Raw genomic sequence first — 22,691 nt, forward strand, 5'->3', positions numbered from 1 at the left:
TTATATTCATACAAACAACACAGTCAAATGAGATTTGGAAGACTGATGAGGTCTGATTCTGGAAAAATTAAAGGTGACACAGCTAATTCAGCAGACAGACATCAGACACGAGTGCTTGCTTTGACCTTTTCTATGACTATGAGAACAGAGTAACTCACAAGGAGAACTGTATTAGAAAATAAATGAAAGGTCCTGATGGAAAGGTCAGGACACATGTTTCTGTGATGTGGAATAAAGTCAGTTTATAGCACGGTTTGGCTGACTGCACCTCCATACAAAGAATTCTCAACAAATCAAGTCTTATTCAGTCTCAGTGAAATGTTTTCCGGGCAGACTGTATGGTCATGCCGGAGGAATTTGTGCAACATCCTGTGGTTGACAAGTTGGGACTTCAACTATTTTCTTACATAATTTACCTACTTTAAGCACTGACTCTTTATTTGACTATTCATTTAATATGTTATCAGATATGATATGACCAACATCACAGCATTTATTATCAAAATTGGCACAGACTCACAGAAACGGCACTTGTTTATACTTGCATGGCTTATATTTCACTTTCCATTGCTATTCTGGTTGATGAGATCCGAAAAAAATATCCCTATAGACAACAATTAGAGCAGATCAGCTCAGACCAGATGTTGAGCCAGTAAGTCTGAGTCCAAAGGAAGAAGTGTGAGGACATATAGACTGCTCATGTTATTGCAGAGGAGTCTGCAAAACACAGCCCGCGTTAGTATGCAGTGAAATGCTGTAAGTAAAATGAACAATAAGCAACTAAGAATAGAATAAGTGCAGAATTTGCCTTATATTCATTTTAAATATTAAATTTTATCAGCATAAGTGTAACTTTTTATTGTTACAAATTGTATTATTGCTGTTATTGCTATTATTGTGCTGTAAATCTTCAATTTACAGCACAAGTGATTTGCTGAAAACTAAAAGGTGAGATAATAAGAACGGTAATAGACAGTAATGTATCTTACCTGAGTGCATAATCGCACCGAAATATCAGTGATAATAGTAAATTGGTCCACAGTATAGTCACAGGAGGTCGGTGCTGACGCTTGCCTCAGTGGAGAGAAGCTTGATTTTTTTAACTACTGTAACTCAGACAGAACTAAACTGATTCAGTAGCGGTTCAATTGTTTCATCTTTGTATAAATGTCAATTTGCAGAAAGCACTCAGGGCTAAATAACCACAGGACATAATGAAAAACCAGACCAGTTCAAATGTGTTTTACTTTTTAAAATCAGTAACACACTATCAGTGTTGGGGAAGTTACTTTCAAAGCTTTCAATTACATCGAGAAGTTGAACTACAGCAAAGTTGCCCCATGGGTAAATCTAGTTTGGTTAACAAATGCTACTTAAAAGTAGTTCAGACAACTTTGATCAAATTGATAATGTAAATGTGACATGAAATTGTAATAAAATCTAATAGAAGAAAGTCAAACACCAGAAAAAAATCCTACTCAGTTGTTCATAGTTCATGCCTTAATCAAAAAATATAATATCACACTATTCATGGGTACTCTGTAGACAAGCAGGATTACTGAGTCAGGTTACTTCTAACCCAGCATTAAATAGCAATAATCCATACTTATGACTAACTGGTACCTAATACATTAAAGTTCAGTTTTACAAATTGTGATTTACAAAATTAAAAACCACAGCCACGTATTTTTCTCAGGTGAGCTGACAGTGCAGCTTCCTGGATCAAAACAATCCAACCTGAGCTTTTCTCAACAATTAAAGGAATCTTACGTTTTTGTTGTAAGATATTGTATATATTGTGTATAATTTTACATGCTGCTCTGTTAAAACAATGGAGTATTTTTGATGATCAACTGTAAAATATTTGTGACAGTGATAAAAAATACAGTCTGTGTGTGTTTAGGTGGCGAGGTCACTTAAACCCTGTGAATGTGATGAATCTCATAGGTGGAACACATGGTTTGATCTTTATTTATTCATATCAAAAAGATGCACACTTGGGAGACTAAAGTTGTCTGGATTAACATTTTTACATTAACTGTAACAAGGAACCAGATGTCTTCCAAATGTGGGTCTATGGTGTGTTGCAGTAGTTTACAGCACAGTGGCACAGTGTTTGGCACATATGGAAATAGGGCCAGACTGAGATCCAAAGGGGAGGGATATAAAATACCAGCCAATGTTTGCTGCCTTTGGTAAATCTATGTAAAATACAGACAATCACGCATGTATGTTTTTAAACAAATTTGGTTTTGGTGGTTCATTTTTTTAAAGCTGTATCAAGTCAGGACTTGTAAATGAGTCGTAACTATAACAATAATTCACCCGAACAAACATCAAACACACATGCATGTTAAAAACACACATTTTAAACAATGGCAACTAACAACTTTGTTAGTAAAAGACACACGCACATAGACTCTGCTCTTCCCTATGTGGCATTTATATCCCACCAAACGGACACACTTATTCTTGTAAGTCGCTTTGCATAAGAGCATGTGCCAAAGAACTGTTCATATAAATATACGGGCTTCAGGTAAAACATCTCAGAGATGACAAATATTTTGAATACTGGCTGATTATATTGCTTCTACTGTTTTGATATTTGCATTTGATATATGTGATGTTAAAAGGATGTTTAACCTCCTGTTTTATATGGAGATGGTTTATGTTGCGTTTATAATGGCTGAAGTTAAGCTATGTGTTATGATGAGTTAAAATGATGTGCAAATAGATTTAACTGCATTTTTAAACCCTTAAAAAGCCTCAAATTGACATATTTTAGTTCATCATAAAAACTGTCAAACTCCAGTCCTCTTGAGCAGGAAAGGTCAAATGAGCTGCAAATTCACAGCCTCAGTAAAAGGGATGGATAAGATGGATTTACATAAACTGTTGTTTTTAAAAAAAATACTTTTTCTTCACTCCCTATCCATCTCCTTCTCTCTTAGTCGTAAATAGTGATTCACAGCTCTGATTGTGACCAAGCCGATGATTTTAATTTTCTGTTTTCAGAGTAATAAACACTGACATGAGAATGAGCCTGAGGCAGAGACTTGTAATGAGAAAATGAAATTAGTTTTTCAGCTGACTGATCAGAAACATTTCATACATTATAATCAAGCATTTCTTCGACGTGCTCTGAGCATGTGTGTGTGCATGCACGTGTGTACAGGAGTGTGCGTGTGTATGTGGGGAGCACGTGTGAATGCATTATTCATGCTTGTTTTTGTGCTATGCTCCTGCTTGTTATTGCTACATCAAGACACAGCTTATGACATTTTCCAACCTTTTGTACCAGAGCTAGCTGGCTGTCTCAGTACGTGTAATTTTCTGCCTTGTCTTTCACTGTTGCATCCATGACAGTCCATCTCAGATAAACCATGCTGGTCAAATAACCAATTACACCTGGCTCTCCTGTTACAGTACCTGGTATGGGAGGCAGCGATGCTCCGTTCACCATAACAATGGACAAAACTCACTTAACATTACATGAGGAAAACAAGTTGGAGAAATGAGAAATTCTCTGTCCTTCTGTCACACTCACAATTGATATGTTTATTCTAAAATTTAGAGTTTTCTTTTTATTTCTCAAGGACATGGATTAAATGTATTTTAGAGATCACTGGAACCTCAGCGGGTTATGTCCTTGATGGAAACTCGCTAAAAAAAGAAAGTGCTTGAAAGTTGGAGAGACCTTAATCCCAAAACTTAATTTCAATTTAGTCTGTATTCACCGATTGACCTCAGAATCATAATTGCTTGCAGGAATACTCTGCCATATTTACTGTAATTCAAATTATGGACATTTTTTAATTGAATCATTGCAATTCTAAAGTGCCTCCACTGTTCATGAAAACAGTTATTAAAGGAAATCATTTTCTCTGTAATTCTAACCAGGCCAAGTATGTATCATCATCGGTACCCCATTTTCAGTGTTTCTCCATACTCATGTGGATATCTTCTTTTCCTTACTTCTTTTAAATTGTTTTGATCCCTTTGCCAGAGGCCTGTACTAGAACATCATGTTCATTAGCATCTGTTTGCTGTTCCTGCAGAGTTCAAAGTGTTTCCTTTCCCCCTCCTTATACGTGGATAAGAGATTGAATTACTGCAACGCTACCTCATGTCTCCCTCAGTACAATCTGACAAAAGTAGGGCAGCATGAAAAACAAAGGGTGGGTTATGTCTTGTGGTTGTGTTTTTGTTGGGTTACATCACTCATTTGATCCTTTGCAAGAATTTTCTATTTTGATCTGCTCAGTTTGATGACGGCTCGGCTCAGCTCAGCTCAACAGACCTGTAGAGAGACATTCAATTAGCAAAGAGGAATAAAATGCATGTGGACAATTTCTATGCAGATATCACTGTAAGACATCCTTGCATGTTAGAAATCATACATTTTGTGTCAACATAAACCCTTGTTCATTAGTTTGATTAAGATGCTCAGTATTTTAAAGTGTGTTTATATGTGTTAATTAGCTCTCCATAGTTCTCTTTGTTAGTGGTGGGGTCTGACATTACTGTGCTAAGTGCAACAAATTCACAGAATACAAAATGTGTGTAATCCAGTGTTTGTCTTTTAAATGTCATCTCACGAGTTACATTTCACTTTCCTAACATTATATCAAAGTAGCATGCTAATGCTAACTCAACATTTGCTATTTTTGCTTCCAATGCATTCACCTAAAGGCTAAAAACAGGAAACTACATATCACTTTTTTTTTATGCACACCCAGTTTTGTTTTATTTTAAATGTGTAGTTTTCATGGCTTAATGCCACATTAATTGAGGAAATGTTTAAATTGTATTCTGTAATGGATCCCAATAATTAAATCAATTAATTTTCCTTTTGCTTTACTGGGACAAATCAGTAAAATCTTGAGGATTCCTGATTTCAGACATAAAACAATTTCCATTTTAACATGTACAATATATGTACATGCTCTGGATTCTTCTGTAGTTGTAAAACTGTCAGGTCAGTGAGTTACCACAAGTTAAAAAAAAAAGTATAGCACATTACAGTTGTAACATCAAGGCTTTGTGTAAAATGCTGAAAGAGCACGGCTGCACATCTGGAGCAGAGAATATCCGAACACATGCTGAATTTGAGGCTCTCTCTGCTCGCTCTCTACTGCGTGTTTTGTGCCATGAGGCCTGCCTCCTGCGTGCTTCACTAGCTCTCTGTCAGCTCATTGTCCATCTGCTCTGGAGACAGTGGCGGTCCTGCTGTTTTAGTGCCCTGGGCAGTGTTTCATTCAGAGCCCCCTCACCCAACCAGAAACCTGCTACGATTTCAACCGTATACTGCAAAACAACAGGTGTAACTGTCTTATTGTGCTTCTGACATGGTGTTTTCAAAATTAAACAAAATAAATGAAAAAAATGGCCACCAACATATAAGTATATATTAGAAATATATTATATATTATGTAAAAAGTCAATAGTTTTACTTTTATAATTACTCTACAGCCTTTTTAAAATGAGCATAATGTGATTATGAAATAAATTTTTATTGTATGTAGAGTAAATACCTGCCTATGAATGCTGTCCTGGTAGCTGTATGAACTGCAGGGGAGGGGGGCATAGCAGTCGAAAGGATTGTTATCAGAGCTGACTGAGACAGAAACTAATATTAATAAAGTCACACAGTGAGCTGATACACATACTGTATTTACATGTGTAGTGGATAGAGTGGGGTGGAGGTGTGCTTCTAACTTTTAAAGTGACAATGGCAGCCTAAGAAAATATGCATATATATATATATATATATATATATATATATATATATATATATATATATATATATATATATATATATATATATATATATTATCTACAGTATCTCATGACCCTCCATAAACTGTCATTGTAGAGAACTCCACAGGCTTCAAGGAGACCAGCTGATTTTTTAATTTGATAATGTGTCTGGATCACACATCTAATAAATAGTGGATGTGGAGATGCTGTTAGATTGTTTTAGATTTGTTTCGCATTAGGTTTATCTTGGTGTACTTCTTAAATTGAAAAGTGATATTCTATATAGTCCTATACTTTGCTCCATAGTAGTTTGAGTATTGCTCATTGCTTATATTGCTTATAAATGCATTTAATAAACAAATATTTCAAGTCTTATATTAGGATAAGAAGAATGTAACGTCTCCTGTCACGCCCTAATAATTTGGCTGGTAAGTAAAGAGACAGAAAAAACAAACAAACAAAAAACTCCATCTTAACGACGGGGTGATTGAATTATTAAGTAGGCTATGTCTCTTTGGAATGGCATATCACACCTGTTCCAACCAATATTTAATTTGGGTTTTCAATCTTCCTGTGTATTCATCCATATAGTAATTATTTAGCCCATACTTGATATTTCGACAGCATACACTATGGTAACAACATGCAGCAGATTATAACTCATGTTTCATCCAGTTATTGTTCCTGCGTGGAGGTATGTGCATGAATCACACAGATGTTTCTCCTGGCTCGGGTTCTTTTCAGCTGTGGTTTCTGTGCAATTATGTAAAATTCTGCAAATTATACCTTGATCCAATCTGACAACAGAGGCCCAAAATATAGCAGTATTATTATGTGGGTAATTTATTGTGCATTTACATTTAAGTCTCAAAATAATATTTTAGTGGAATATTAAGAACTATAATATAGCTAGATTCTTATCTTATGTGACAGAAACTGAGCTGTAAGCCTTTCTGTTTGCATGTAAAGTGATATATAAGTATGTAACGTCTTCTTTTCTTTTCTTTTTTTTTTTTTTTTTTGTCATTTAATTATGGCTGGAGTGGGACATTCCAGTACAAATCATTTTCATTAGGTCCTGACCTTGTCTCTGACTTTTTCATGAGGCTCTGTAGCAATCACAGTTGGTCAAATTAGATTTACTGGGTCAAGATGAAAAGAACAGGAGCTCTTAATGAAAGCATAGCACATAACTTCAGAAGACAAAAGTGCTCTGACCATTCTAACACATAGATCACTAGTTGCCAGACCTGCCCTTAACACATTTCAATTATTGAAATGCACATTGCTTTCGCATTTATGTAACATGTGACTTTACTTTAAGAGTACTGATTTGCTCAAGTTGAGTGAGTGAACATTTTCACTGCAGCTGCACACTAAAAGCAAATGTTGTGTTGCCTGAGGTGTAAACAGAGAGATGAGCACAGTACACAACACCCTATTTGCAATACATCATTCTCTGCCTGCTATGCTTAAGGAAAGAACTTAAGGATATAGCAGTGGGAACTGTTATGACTGAGCAGATGTCATGCCAAACAAGTTCCTCCATTTCTAATAGTCTGTCTGGGTATGCTTAAATCTATTGATACATTTGTGTGTTGCTTGGCAACACAGACCATGTTTGTTTGGCGTTTTATGGCCCGAGTTGATGCTCTTTAATCGCTGGTAAAGGGTTTATTTTAAAACAACAGAAATTAGTAAGATGAAGCCTGTGATACTACTACTATAGCATCATAACAAATATAAAATGAAAAGGTTTCACCTTCTGGGAAATGAATAAGATCAGTAATGATTAAAGCAAACTGCTCATTAGATTTTGATACTGTATTTCTTGTTTACAATGACGACCTTTGGCCTGATGGTGTTGCCAAAGAAAAAGTCTTTGGGCAACTAAAGTCATTTGGGTTCAGTCTGTAAATCATGAATACTCACAACATTTTCATGGAAAACCAGCCTTTAGTTTCCTTAGTGTTAAGCAAAGGAAACTTTTGAATGTATTATGGTTGTTCAGGTCACAGGGGGTCACAGAAGAGAGTCATAATTATCCCCTGGAGAACATGGATTTCCACACTGAGTTGATGAATATTCTGGTCAGCAGTCCCAAGATATCTTGCTTTGACCATTTGATTAACTGATTATTTGTCAACCCAACGAAACTATGCATGATTTATAAGGTCTTAAAAAGATGTGCTTGATATAACCTTCTAACCTCAGCTTGCTCGCATTACATTTGCTCACTATTTAACTTTTTTTGTGCTTTAAGTCAACATTTTGCTGCATGACATTTCTTTAGGTTCAAACATCTTTTTTGTTAAGCAACCCACTAAGGCTCCAGCACACCAACATGTTGGAGCTTCAGCAGATAAACATGAGCCACTGCACCCTTTAGTAGTTCTGTCATTTACCGAAACTGCTCTCGTATCTATGTGTGTGTGTGTGTGTGTTACAGTATTTCAGCCAACAAGCCCATTCTTTGCACCTGTTCAAGACAGAACCGTGAAACAAAATCCCCTGTGGTGGTGTTTTGGGAGTGGGACAAAAGTGAAACTGTGACCCTGGCCAAAACAAAAGAGGGCTTTGACAGATACAGAGTCAGTGTTGTATTTGTGCTGCCTTGCAACAGAATGTTCACCAGAAAAGAACTGGTTTCATCCACTGAGCAATCCAATCTCTGAGAAATCATATTCATATGCAGCTATTATGCATTAGTAATTATGTTACCCCAAGACATTTGCAGAAGATGATTGCTAATGCAAAGTAGTTGCAAATGAATGTACAGTAAGTGTACAAGATGTGCTCGTGTGGAGATACAAGTGTAACAATTAGTAATTGTACTTATTTACTGTAGCAGAGCTACTGCATAGTAGAACTCGGATCATTTTTCCATTATTTATTGTGTGAGAAAGGGCTGTAGGGCAAATTGATACAAGCTGTGTGCCATTGGAATCTGAGTGAGAGAGTATGGTTTGTATAATTTATTACCACAGAAAATCAATAGGACTCTGCAAGGCTAGCACTGCTTCACATATGACATCTTTCAAATGCATCCAAAACAGACTAATACAAACTTCAAATACAAATCAAGGAAACCCATTAAATGTTTGGGAGTAATTACCCGCACAGCATTTTATTTTAATGCACTGCTTTTGCACACTTTTCTTAAACACTATTCAGCTGCTGCTCTACTTTACCTACTTTAAAAACACAGTCGTGTTGTTTCCAGCATGTCTCCCTCAGTACTGAGGGGAAAGTGATTGAATTTTGTCTTCTTTACAGAGGCAGCTAGCACTGAATAAAGATCTGCAGTGCTCGAGGTTATAGCTGTGGTGAATGACGGCCCATAATGGCACTTAAAAGAGAAACTTGCATCATTAATCATCCCTTCCTTTCATAACCTTGACACGTGAGACAAGGAAATCCATGTCTTTCTGAGCACAGACAATAAATATGAATGCTTTCCAGATTAGTCCCCAAAGTACAGAATGGATACTCTTTAAGGGTACATTTTCCAGTCATCACTCAACTGACTAAAATGAGCCAATTATTTCTTGTACAACAGCATGCCAATTAGAGAAATGTCTGCCCCGCTCCATTCATGATATTGGCTTGTTTAAGATGCTGCCAGACAACATCTTTCCAGTCCAAAGCCATTTACACAAGACTTGGAGAGAGGCAGCACGCTCTGTTATTGTTTGACACTAGTGGCCTGAAAGTGGGAGTTTTAGGCCATTTGAGCCAATCTTTTGTATTTGAACTGAGCCCTATCACACAGAAGAAATGCGTGTACAGTAGGATGGAGTATTTCACAAAAGACCAACAGAGTTACTGAGAGTCACTCGGCATGAAACAAGATGAATCAATCATTTTTTAATCACTAATAAGAAACGCTTGTCCTTTTTTTATGATTTCCTGTTATATTTAGCCTGTGATTTGTTTGCATGTATGTATGCATGTGACTTTACTGACTGATTTACAATAGAATCAGTCAGTAAAATGCTGCCTTTTTATGCTTGGTGCCCCCACACTCACATCTGTGGTACGGTTTATATAAGAAAAGCACTTGTGTAATATTACTGTGAATATTGTATGTATATTAAATCACGCACTTTTTTCTTTGCCTGTAAACATTTAACATTCATTATCCACCTATTTGCAACATAACAAATATATGAGCTTAATTAAGAACATGTCCTCATTACCTGAAAAGAACATTTACTGCAGATGCTGAAGTTTTATTTTTTGCTGCTGTTGGTACATTATCTTCGAAGGGTTTCTTTGTTTCATTTCTAGGAATGCTAGAAGGATTTGATCTAATTAACATTGAAATTATGTAAATATATAGTCAATGTTCTGATTAAAATTAGCACAGAGATTACCATTTAAATTACAGCTCACTATAGTGTTATTTAGAAACTCGGTCATATGGTAACCTGGAGAATATGTGTCTCTGAGGACTTGCTTTATGGCAATATGTCTGTGGTTTGTAACTTACAGCACAGTTTTTTAGGTTAGCAAGACAATATATTTCCAATTTCTGTGCAATTTCTATGAGATTTTGTAGAAGAGAGCCAAAGGCGAGAGTGCTCTGTCACCATTTGACACCCATCCCACAGTTAGAAAAGAAGGACCTTAAAGTGTTTGGTAGATTTCAATTGACTGCAATAAATTCACTGATGCAATGGCCCAGCTGCTCCCCCACGGCCCACCTGAGATATCTTCTCTGTTGCTCTGTACGTTTGGTAAAATGGTGATGCCAGTAATGACTGTGGTCATTTCTAAGCAAAGAATGCCTCTCCTTTGAATGGCAGTGCTGAATTGACATATGTTTCACAGCAGGTTTAGAGAGAGCAGAAGTAGCCAATTCGTTCTTACCCTGATGAGGAACAGTATAGGCTCCAGGCTGCAGCTGCACTCTCCTGGTATTTTCAACTGCGTTTGGGCAGCTGCTTGTGAACCAGTGGCTCCGTTCAGTGCATTAAACTGTTTATTCCTCTGTTTTGTCTGTCTGCCTTTAAAGCCAAACTGTGATATTTTCTTTCATACTCTAAATATTATGGACTCTATAATTTTCAGAACACGATTGTGCAAAAATTAAAGCAAACACATTTTTTCAGTCAAATCATTGCTAAACAAATCAACCCATCTGGATTAAATGGATATAGATAGTCAAGCAGAACAGATTGTTTGCTGCACAAATAGTATGTAAGAATAAATGTTAACCACTTGAATTGTACATACAGAGTCAGGAAACACACCATCAAAAAAACAAATTCACAACCAGTCTAACAATGCAGTTAACTAATGGCGTGTGTGAAGAATGGGATTCTGATGATGCGATCTGTGTGTGTGCATCGAGCAGGGTGCAAACAAAGGGATGAAAAGGTTTTCCCTGTAAGACCTGTAACTGATGCCACGTTATGAACCATCTGCCTCATACTTGTCCAGGCTGTCATTTCTGATTCTAATCCAGCGTAACACAACACAACTGGAGCCAGCTCTGGGACACACTGCTGCAGGCTGTCCACTGCTGACTGGTTAGACAAACTACTTACGAGAGATGGAGGGGGGAAAAAACGGACACCTGCAGAATTACAGAAGCTGAGTGGTGATACCAGCTGGTGTGCCTGTGTCTTGGAGTAATAATATCATGACTGTAAGGTGTTTTGTTTAGTGCTCTCCAGCCCCTGAACTGTAAGCACCTTGATTTAAACTACTTTTAAAACTGGTAAACATTACATTAAATGTTGTTAATTTATACAACATTAAAGCTGCTATAATAAATGTGTAAATATTAACAATGGATTAAATGACTATGTGGAGTGTGAAACATGTTACTTGTGAGAAACCTATGATTATGATGATCTCACTGCACAGTTGTGCATCTGCAAAGCTTTTTAGCGCCTTTAAGGTCACTGGCAACATACAAGAACATTTTCATAGTCGGAATTTCTCTCACTCTCACTTCATTTCACTCTCTGGGACGTTCGTTCAGTTGTTCCCGGGTTGGGTTCCCAAAAAGCTCTCAACTGCATACACGTGTCGTGAATTATTAGTTTCACACTGATGACTGCCACCTCTACATGAGGAAGTGTGCATTCCTGAAATTCAATCCTTTGCATAATCAAGTCCCCCTAAAATAGCCTTACAGGGCTGCCAGTCCTGCTGCCAGTTCTGCAGTGTTTGTGGAAAAATTCAACTAATTATTGTATCAGAAATAGAATAATGGTCCAGGCTACATGAAATGAGACTCTGAAAACATCTTTCTAAAGCAAAATGCTTCATGACAACTATGTGAGGAGGTCAAGGGGGTCAACAGTCACTAAGATGTTGGAGTGCGCATGAGCTGATCTTACACTGTCAGGTGTTAGAATAGAGGATGATACTGGACAGACCTGATGAGTCACTGAGGTAGTGAGAAGTTCCTACTTTACTTCCTGCAGCACTTAACTAGTGATATTGTCATATTTTCCACCTAGTAAATGAAAATTGGTGAATGTTGCACATTTTGTTGCTGGATAGACACAAAATGACAAACAGACACATTCACTGACTAGGTACATTAACATTTAGTCATTTGACAGATGCTTTTTCCAAAACGACTCCCGCATTGAGGGCGACAGTCTTACCACTACACTATCCAGCCACTAGCTGGTGAACATCGGGCATGTAGCAGGTAATGTTTGATAAACAGAGATAAAAGGAGACAGAATATTGGAGCTGTCACGATGACTCCATGGTGACTCTAAATGAATGCTAACGTTGCCTCTAGTAGATCTGGTATACAGAAAAAATTTTTGCTAACATGTTTGCCATTACAATTTGAGTCTGAGTGTTGTGTTTCCAGCTTGTTTCTGCTGCCCCTAAGCGTGGCTGTAACATCAGTCGAGTAGATTTCATCAGGTGCTGTGTAGAGTGGAAAAACAAGCTTACAAGAAGTGGTTACAGCTGCAAAACATATATAGATATATATATTATATATACTTTTTATAAAAATAGCCCCGAGCTCATTTGTGTTAATAAACACTTGGCTTGACTAAAACCCAGCTAAGCATGATCAGTTCACCCACTACAAACCCACTGTGCTCTAATTCAGGCAATGTAAGCTGGGTAATTAGGTTATAATTAGCTTGCCTACAATCAAATTAGTTCTTTTGGCACATGCCTGTTCCTTGCAGCTTCTATTAGACAGTAATTAGTCCCAAACGTATACACAGAAAGACAAAATTACTTTTTTAAAAAGAACATGTTTTGTTTTGCTGTGGCATCCCACACACCTGCCCTGGAGTAGGCTAACAGACGTCATGCACCGTACATGCAAAGAAATGCTAAGGAATGAGAATTCAATAGACGTTTATCTGCCATAATCTGTTTTCTTTGCTGTCTTGATGACAGGTGTTAGTGGGGCCACACAACACAAGGTCGCTTCAATGACTGAGCTCCATACCCCTGGAGACGAAGACTCAGTGGTGAGTCAGATCATTCAGATCTTCTTTTTTTTTGTTTGTATGTGTCAGTGCATTTAAGTGCACAAGACCACAACAACTAGAGCAAAGGAAAATACAAATTAGATTTAAATGAAAGAAGCACATTTTAATTTCAATGTCCATTTCCAATAAATGAGGACATGACTGTTATGGACTGCAGCCATAAACGTATGCTACAGCTGCATTAACCGAACAAGAGAATCGAAATCAGAAAAACTTATTTACCAGGGACATAGATTAAAATCTAGAAACAAGAGTTTAATCATTATTTCCAGATAAATGCTGAGAGTTAACAAGTTTAAAAATAAAAATGGAAACGTCTTGGTGTATAAAAGCACAGGTTTGCAAGCAATCATACATACTTTATTATTATTATATATGCTGCATACTCAGGAGTACAGTTACATGCCATCATCTCCTATTTTGTAGTATCTCATTGACAATTAGTATTTTTGTAGGTACAGTATAAAAAAGTGATCAGAGAGGCCATGAAAATCTCATTAACTCTCACAAACCCTCATTTTTGCTGCACTTTCTGGTTGACCTGGTTCGGCGCAGAGCCACAACCCCATCACTGTGCAGAATCTCAGCAGATTAATAGTAACAATAAAGCATTGTCTCCTTGCCAAATTGCTCATTAGCAGGAAGAGTGCCGATATTTTCTAAAGAAAAACAACATTTAGTGATATATAAAATGCAGGAGTATTTTCCCTGTGCATTAATTTTCTCCAGAGAAGTACACAAGCACATATTTCTACGGAGATAAAGCATAGAAGTGCTGCCCAGAGGCCACAACAAGGCTATTTAACGTGAACCCTTCAGTGTGTGATTTACTTGAAAGGAAAGCAGCTATTTTGAAAAAGAAATGTTACCGAGTCACAACAGCTGAGCTTTGTCTGTTTGATTTGGTTGGATGGCCTCTGGTCTGATAACATTTGCTTTGAAAACAGGTGTGACTGTGTGCCGGAGGGAGGGGAGACACAGGGGAGACACAGGCACATCTCGCTTAAGTAAAAGACTGGAAAATAAAGGTCACATTTTACTGCTGGATCTACATGCTGAACGTCTTTGGGCAGCTACAAGTCTCCGTCCTCTCCGTCTCTTATCATATTCTATTCTGCAGGTATTCACCGGCACCTAGATTTCACTAAAAATCTCTTCTTACTCTGTTTGCACTGACTGTTCAAAAGATAGTGCTTCGACAGATGGCAAAATAAACAACATGCTTCTCTGTGCATGCTATTTCTAAACAGCATAACTTGAACATGAGAGATAAGTAAACACTAAAATGGTAGCCTACATATTATTTGACGATCACTCTGTGTCCGTGGTCACAGTGGAAGTCTGTGAGCCATCTAAGCAGTGCCATTCATCACTAATGCTTTCAATCACTGAATGCAGCTGAAAACAATCCCCTCTGTGAAGAGTCTTAGCTAAGTGGATGCATTGTTGATTACCTGTAACCACTCATAACACAAAGGCGCAGCTGTTTACTCTTGGTTCTGCCCATGGAGACATTATTCTCTGCCCAGAAAAAAGAGATGGGTGATCAAAATGAATAGCAAATGGACAGCAGTAGAAATTTCTGCATGCTTCACAAGCAAATGGTATTTTAGACCTTTGCAGAGAAATACTTTATTCACCAGAAGCTCCTGTGAGTTCTGTTAGCAAAAGCGAAATGCAATGTAGTTTACCCGGAAAGATAGAAGTTTCTGTTTTACATTTATATTGTCATTTATCCACAATTCCTCCACAATGGTGTTTGTTTTATGTGTGTTAAACAAGAAGAGGAGCCATGCATACACGTAGCTAGAAAAAGTATGTGAATGAATTTCATGGTTTTCTGCATTAATTTCTCATAAAATGTGATCTGATCTTCATCTAAGTTAAGAGTATTAACAAATATGATGTGCCTAAAGTAATAACACAAAGAAACTTGGGTCTTTTATGTTTTTATTGAGAACAAATATAAAAACCTCACAGTAAAAGTGGAAAAAGTATGTGAACCCTTTAAATAATGACCTAAAAAAACCTAATTGGAGTCAGATGTTAGCATAACTTAGGAAACTTAGTTTGGAGGTGTGGAGTAGAGCTACTTTGACTGACAAAAACCACTCAAACGATGATTTACATAAAGCTGGAAAGAGTTACAGACCTTAGAAATTCACCAGTCTACATTTGGGAAAACAATCTACAAATGGAGACACTCTGAGATTGTGGCTACTCTACCAAGAAGTGGGGGGCCAGTCAAAATGACCCCGAGAGCACAACAAACACTCATCAATGAGGTAAAGAAACAACCCAGAGTGACAGACAAAGATTTGAAGGCATCATTGGAACTGGCTCACGAACATCTGTGTTCATGAGTCTGCTTTTAGTTTTCCTAACTTCTGCTAACACGTGACTCTAATTAGCTTTTTGGAGGTCATTATTCAGAAGGGTTCACATACTTTTTCCACTATCACTGTGAGGTTTTTATGATTGTTCTCAGTGAAGACATGAAAGATCAGAATTTCTTTGTGTTATTTTTTTGACTTAGATGAAGATCAGATCACATTTTATGACAAATTAATGCAGAAAACCACGAAATTCCAAAAGGTTCATATACTTTTTCTGTCTTTCATACTGTAGTTACTGCACAGCCTAAAGCCGCTGGTTAAGAATTAACTTTCCCAAAAGAGGCAATGTCTCAGGGAAAAAGTGTTCTTCTTGGATGTTTTGCTTGTGGAGAGATTCATTTTCCCCGTGCAGTATTCAAACATGAGTAACTGTCCTCTCTGAGGAGCTGATGTTTATCCTTGATTCTCAAATTCCAACCTTCCCAAACAGGGCATGACTGACCTGGAAGAGTACAGATGCCGTCTTTATTCTGCAGCTCCAATCTCTCAGGACAAGGCCGAAGCAGCTGAAGAGATGGGAGTGTTTTTTTCTTTCTTTCTTTCTTTCTTTTAGGGGAGGTGTTGGAGTTGCTGTTTGCATTTCAACAACGTGTCCGCTTTATCCGTTATACTGTATCCAATTCACTTTAATTGATTTCTTTTTCAGTATTTTGCCCCTTTAAATCAGAAGATGGCTTTGTAAAAATGGTAATAGGCTTGGCAGAACGCCTAATTTTTTTCTCTTTTATGTGTGTGTGTGTGTGTGTGTGCATGTGTGATCGTGTAAGTGTGTACTAAAAAAAGGTATGAAAAAAAAAAAAAGAAAAGCAGGAGTGGAGACTGTTCTGTTAAAATACTTCTCGATAGCCCAGCCTGCTGCTTAATTCCTCTCATTTAACAAACATATAACTGTAACAGAGAATGGGAGGTGGAATAAACTCCTTAGTCATTGTCAGTGGCTGTGTGGTTTATAGAGTGAAATTTGTCACTGTACTCCATCGTGCTTTCAGACAAACACAAAGATCCCCCTCGGGCAAGAGAACAAAGGGGCAGGTGCAACTTCCTTCTCCCATTCACTTGTATGTAAAATTGACGGCGTGCCAGGCACAAATATATGAGCTCTAATACACGCAACAGGGTGCCAGCTTGTGTTTAATCAATGTGTGCAGTAATATAGAGCTTGATTTTGCAAACAAACCTGTCCTGAATGCAGCCACAAGTAGAGCACGCTTGAAGCTATCGGGTTTGCACATTACCACGCCAAATGACAGCAAAAAAGTAAATGAATTTTCACCGGCTCGCTGACCTGAATCTTGAACAGTGACATAATTAAAATTCTTTTAGGGCGCTCGTGTTTCCTGCCCAGTCTGAGATGCTTTAGAATTATAAGACGAAGCAGGAGAAGAAAAGATTTGATGTCGGTCAGGTCACTCGACAGAGCTCTGCCAGCTGCCTGTTTGAGTTGGAAGTTTTGATTTGTTGCTGAAGTTGTAGGAAGCCTGATTTCGGATCTCTGAATTGCTGCCCATGTCTTCAATTTGTTCAGCATTTTAAATGGGTTTGGTGGTGTTGTGTCCACTGAAAGGGGTTTATTTTTTTCATAAGAGTAACTAGAACCTGTAAACAAGCAAGATTAGGCTAAGTTGACATCACAGATCTGAAAAGAAAATTAATATTTTCTGCTCAGATCCAGTCTTTTCATGTTGGTAATTCACAAGGGACAGGTATCTAACCGTGGTGTGAACATCATTATGGTCCTTAACTGCCACATATATGCAAATATACCTGAAAAGTAAGCCATATGCTTACAACAACATCAGTTGTGAGACAGTCAAATCTTCAAAAACCTGCTGGTTTACAATATTTACCTTCTGTTTGGCACGAACCTTCTCTGTAAATGTTCAACCTCAGCTATACATACATACTGTACCAAACGTACACCCCCATCTGTGTTTTTTTTTTTTTTTACTGTGAGATCCCAACACTGACTGATTACAACTGACGATTTGTGCATGCACATGGAGTTAAGACATTTAGAAAAAAAAAAAAGAACATTAATTCTGATCTGACCATGGAGATCATCTATAAATTGGATTTAGGACCACATACGAGTGTGACTCAGATCTGATATAAAAGAAATCTGATTTGGTTTGTTCACACCTCAGTGAAAAAAAAAACCTGGTTCACTTCAGGGCAAAAAGATCAAATTTCAGCGTGTAATCTGAACATAATAATCATGTTCTTTGTTAGGTAGCTACCCAGCTGAATACAGTAAACGAACAGAAAGCCAGACTAACTAATAAAGTGAAATTAAATGTCAGGAAGGCGAAAAGTACGAAACAAATTGTATCCTATAACTGTCTGTGATTTGTTTGTGTGAAATTGGCACAGTCGTACAAATTATGGGCTATTAATGGTGTGAGAATACATTCTACTTTAAGAACAGGACTACTCATTTACACATATCAACTGTCTTGTTGTTTTCTCCCGGCCCTGGCTGGTGCTAGATGATTTCTAACTATGCTAATCTGATTCTAAGTCCGTGCACCTTCATCAAACTGGGTTGTAAGGAGCTGAGAACAGTGAATGGGATATTGATATTTAGGATCATGTTTCCCACCACCACAGACTGAAATAGCACACATTATGGAAAGCTCTGTTGTGACAGCAGCAAGAGGACATCTAATTCGGAGTATGGTGGACAATAACTAACTCTATTATTACAACAGGGTGCTGCAGTTCATTTAAAATGCTGCAGTTACTACTCAAACAAATCGTACCTATTTATATATAGAACAAAAATGAGCAACTTTTTAACACTTTGCATTTTATTCTACATCAGAATCAAAGTAAAATAAATGGGTTGAACAAAGCATTGGTTTGACTTTCGCCTACAACACAGCTGGTTAACCCTGAAAAGACCAGTGACTAAGAAGTCCTTTATTAAGAACCTTGTGATTATGACTCGCCATTACTTATTGATGCTCGGCGAGACTGGCTTTGTCTGGATCAGTGGTAATGTTGCGCTGGCTGGTCAACAGGAGTGAGGAGCTGCGTGAGCCGCAGTTTTTGGCCGTTGTTTTGTTTGAGCAGCAGCAGGTGGCTTGCATCCTTGGGTTTTTGTTGCTTGTGAACTTGAGCCTTTTGGCACATCGGCAGGCTCCCATGAGACGTGAATGATCAGGTTTCTGTGTTTAGATCTAGTTGCATCATGATGTAGGGGGGGGTCTGTGTCTGTGACCAGCACTTCACGGCACACGTCACTACAGGGTGCACGAGATAAACACAACAGAGTTTTCTTCATGTCACGTTTTACTACATAATAAGTCTATTTTTAAAGTAATAATAATAATAATACTTTTGTGAGTGGATGAACAAATATATGACAACATGATTGCATGTGTTGCTTTAAAGCTAAAGAAATAAAGAACATTTAATGTTGTTGCTGGTATTTACAAATACCAACAACAATCATTGTGTCTGATGATTGTACATACTCATAAATACTTCTGGCACATTCAGTACATAAACAAAACCATAAAGGTTTATTGATTCATCCATATTCCTCCTCCGAGTGTTTTTGACTACACCTCTCTCTCTCCTGCAGTGGGAGCTTGAACGCGGCCATGACAGAAGAGTTCCGATACGGTGTGATGAAGGATGGCTAGCCTGCCTGATAGCACAGTACAGCTCAGGGCTCTGTGACAAAGTTCAAATTATTTCCAGGTTGCCGGCAAGTTCTACAACCCATATCAATAAATCCTGCCAGTTGCAGCAGCAGTTTGTTATGACAGATGTATTTTTTCACTTGACAAGCAGAACTACCTCTCAATTACAAGTATGCATGTTATGAGGCTGCCAGCACCCAGCCATGACAGCTGCTGTTAAAATGCAAACATCTGCTCATTCAGGAGTTATTTTCGAACCTTTAAAACTAGGGCAGGTAGTTTAATTATAGGTTCGAAAAAGACATTTAAACTAAATACACTGCACCAAAGCTAAGCATTACACCTCCCACTCACTGCATTTTCTTTCCATACAATTAGGAATTCCATGCAGAAGACAGTCTGCTTCTAAATGTATCAATGTATACTCATTATAAACACTGCAGCATTACTCACTTTTGCAGTGTCTGCTAGGGGGGTGTGGGTGGTTTACTGTAGCTCAGAGCACTGCTCCAGTGTTGCTTCACTTTCACCCTCAATACTGTGCATTGCTCAGTGCACAGCACATGTTTTGTGTCGCCCGACTCTGCGGTGTCGCTCAGTGCCACAGTGTTGTACCGCCTTTCAGCAAATTGTTTTGGTTTGACATCTAGTAAAACAAATCTAGTAAATTGTCTGCTCCATGCTCAGCACCAAACAGCAGTTGGAAACCAGCTGTTGCAGCTTTTAGCTGCTAAAGAGAAACATGACTCCAACTCTGTGCTATTATTGCTATGTTTGAGAACAACCATAAAAACCTCATAAGGCGAGTGGAAAAAGTATGTGAACCCAACTCAAAAAAGCTCATTGGAGTCAGGTGTAAGCATAACTTAGGTAAATTTGTTTGGAGGTGTGGACTAGAGCTACTTTGACTGACAAAAAGCACTTTTTGAGTTTGCTCTGCACAAGAAGAATATGCTTATGTGAGCCATGCTTTGTCAAAAAGAGCGTCCAGAGGATCTACGATCGAGAATTGTTGATTTACGTAAAGCTGGAAAGGGTTACAAAGTTATTTACCAGTCACCAGTCAAACGTTAGGCAAACAATCTACAAATGGGGACACTGCGGCTACGCTACCAAGAAGTGGGCGACCAGTCACAATGACCCCAAGAACACAACAAACACTCATCAATAAGGTAAAGAAACAACCCAGAGTGACAGCCGAAGATTTGAAGGCATCATTGGAACTGGCTAACATCAGTGTTCAAGTCTACAGTACATAAAACATTGAACTGGGCCAAGTCAGAGCCCAGAACTCAGCTCAATATTGATGCTGAGGAACAACTTCTGTCAAGTATCTTTCATTAAAGTCCAAGTATAGACCACTTTGTCTGCTGTTTTACCAACATTTACTCATTGACTCTTTAGTAAAACACTAATCATGTCTCTTCCCCGAGGTTCGTCCCAGCTACTTTACGTTAGTGTTAGTGTAATCTCACTGCAGGGTCCCTAAAGGGGGCGGGGGTGGAAGTGTGTAGGTCACAAACAAACACTGTCGTCCTTGTTAACAGAACATGTAAATAAATAGACACATACCCACACTGAACTAATCAGGAAAACAATTACGCCCCCATTTAAAATGTTCCAGTGCACTGCTGTGAGGATGACAAGTAATTTCCCACTCTTTCATTTTATGTCCCGCAGCATCCAGATGAGAAGATTAATGACGCCTTTCAATGGGATTTACAAACGCTACCTATCAAATACACTTCCTCAACCTGTCATCACTGACAAAAACAGACACTTTATTAAGGCAACCAGTTATTAATTGAATTCCTTTTCCAAATAATTGCAGTGCATAATCTACTGGCTCCTCCCAGGTGAATGTAAATTTTATAAACTGGAGACATAGAAACATTGTTGTGTCCTTATGATGTTGAAAAGGCATCACATACATTTACTTTGACATTTTAAAATGCAACTAGAGATCCCTAGTCATTTTGCAGACTGTATAATATTTTTGAGTTCTGTTGTTTGTCATTTATTGACCCAGCTGCTTGCATTCTCTAAGCACCATCAAATCTGACTTCACATATCAAATGTAATTGAAGAGCGCGAAAATTCAGCACATCATATTCTCACTGCCATCAAAAAATAAGAATCGGAATGAGCTTCAGAAGCAAAAAGGGAATCACAGCATGCTAAATCAATTTCTACATTGTGATGAGGTTGTGAATTTCAGCTCATATGAAATTGTCAGGTGGAGAGGACGCGGAACATTGTGGCGATAAAGAGAGGAGAAGTGATGATCATGGGTTTTGACTGGAGGCTGCCGAGACAAGAGAGACCCTGGCGAGGATAGAGGCACTGTTACCTGTTTGCCCTCTTCCATGCAGGGCACTGAATAATCCATCTGCATTGCAGCACATCACTGTTTTGCCACTTTGGAGCTGCACAGTTTTCACTAGATGAGATAAGCAGAGGAACGCTAACTAGTTGACTGAAAGTAATGAAAATGGGTTTAAAACATTAGTGTGTTTCCTGCTGCAAATTACAAAATAAAGTGACATGTTTTCTCATGTGTATTAGTAACATCCTTGACACTCAACAGACCCAAATCATCTTTATAGTTTTCCTTTTCACAATAGTAATTTTTACTGTTAGCTGTTATTTGCGGATAATATCACAATCTAGAAAATTGATTATGAGCTTATAAAACACAATGCATTGCTTTGCAGTAGATTAATCGTCCAGGATCATAATTGTTAAACCAAGCTTCACCTCAACAAGATGCAAAAGAAAGTACAGCTTATGAGAAAACTGTCAGGAGTCCTGTTTCAGCATCACAAATGGCTTTTAAATGTAATACTTTAAGTAGACTTCACTACCAATACTTACGTACATTTACTTTACTGAATCTTTGAACTCTTTGGATCTTGGATGTGCGTGAGACCAGATGCAGTTCTTGTTATTAGACAGACTCTTGATTACATGCCTCATGTTTGTCAGGTTTAATTTGCTGAAATGACTTCAGAGCAGAGTTCACTGGCATCTGGCCGAACATCTGCACATATATAATTGCTACTCTAATTAATTAGCTGCATAGACAAGACTTGGACATTATGAATGTTTAATGATGGCAGGGAGGGTTTTACTGTCCAGATATGTTAGCTTGTGGTAATGGATCACGTCTAGTCTGCTTACCCTACTTTTATTTTTACCTGCAGACATGTCATTACCTCGTGACTGCAAACACAAACCATGCAAACATTATGTAATGCACATCATTATTCCTTTTTTTCAGATGAGTTCTTCAATCACTGCTCTCACAACAACTGGGATGAAGAAGTTTCTGTACATGTATAGCATGACTTGCTCAAGGGCCCCTGTGTTGTAGTTGTTGCTTCCTGTCCACATTTCAGAGC

The sequence above is a fragment of the Anabas testudineus genome, chromosome 3 (genome assembly GCF_900324465.2).
Source record: "Anabas testudineus chromosome 3, fAnaTes1.2, whole genome shotgun sequence".
NCBI classification, from domain to species: domain Eukaryota; kingdom Metazoa; phylum Chordata; class Actinopteri; order Anabantiformes; family Anabantidae; genus Anabas; species Anabas testudineus.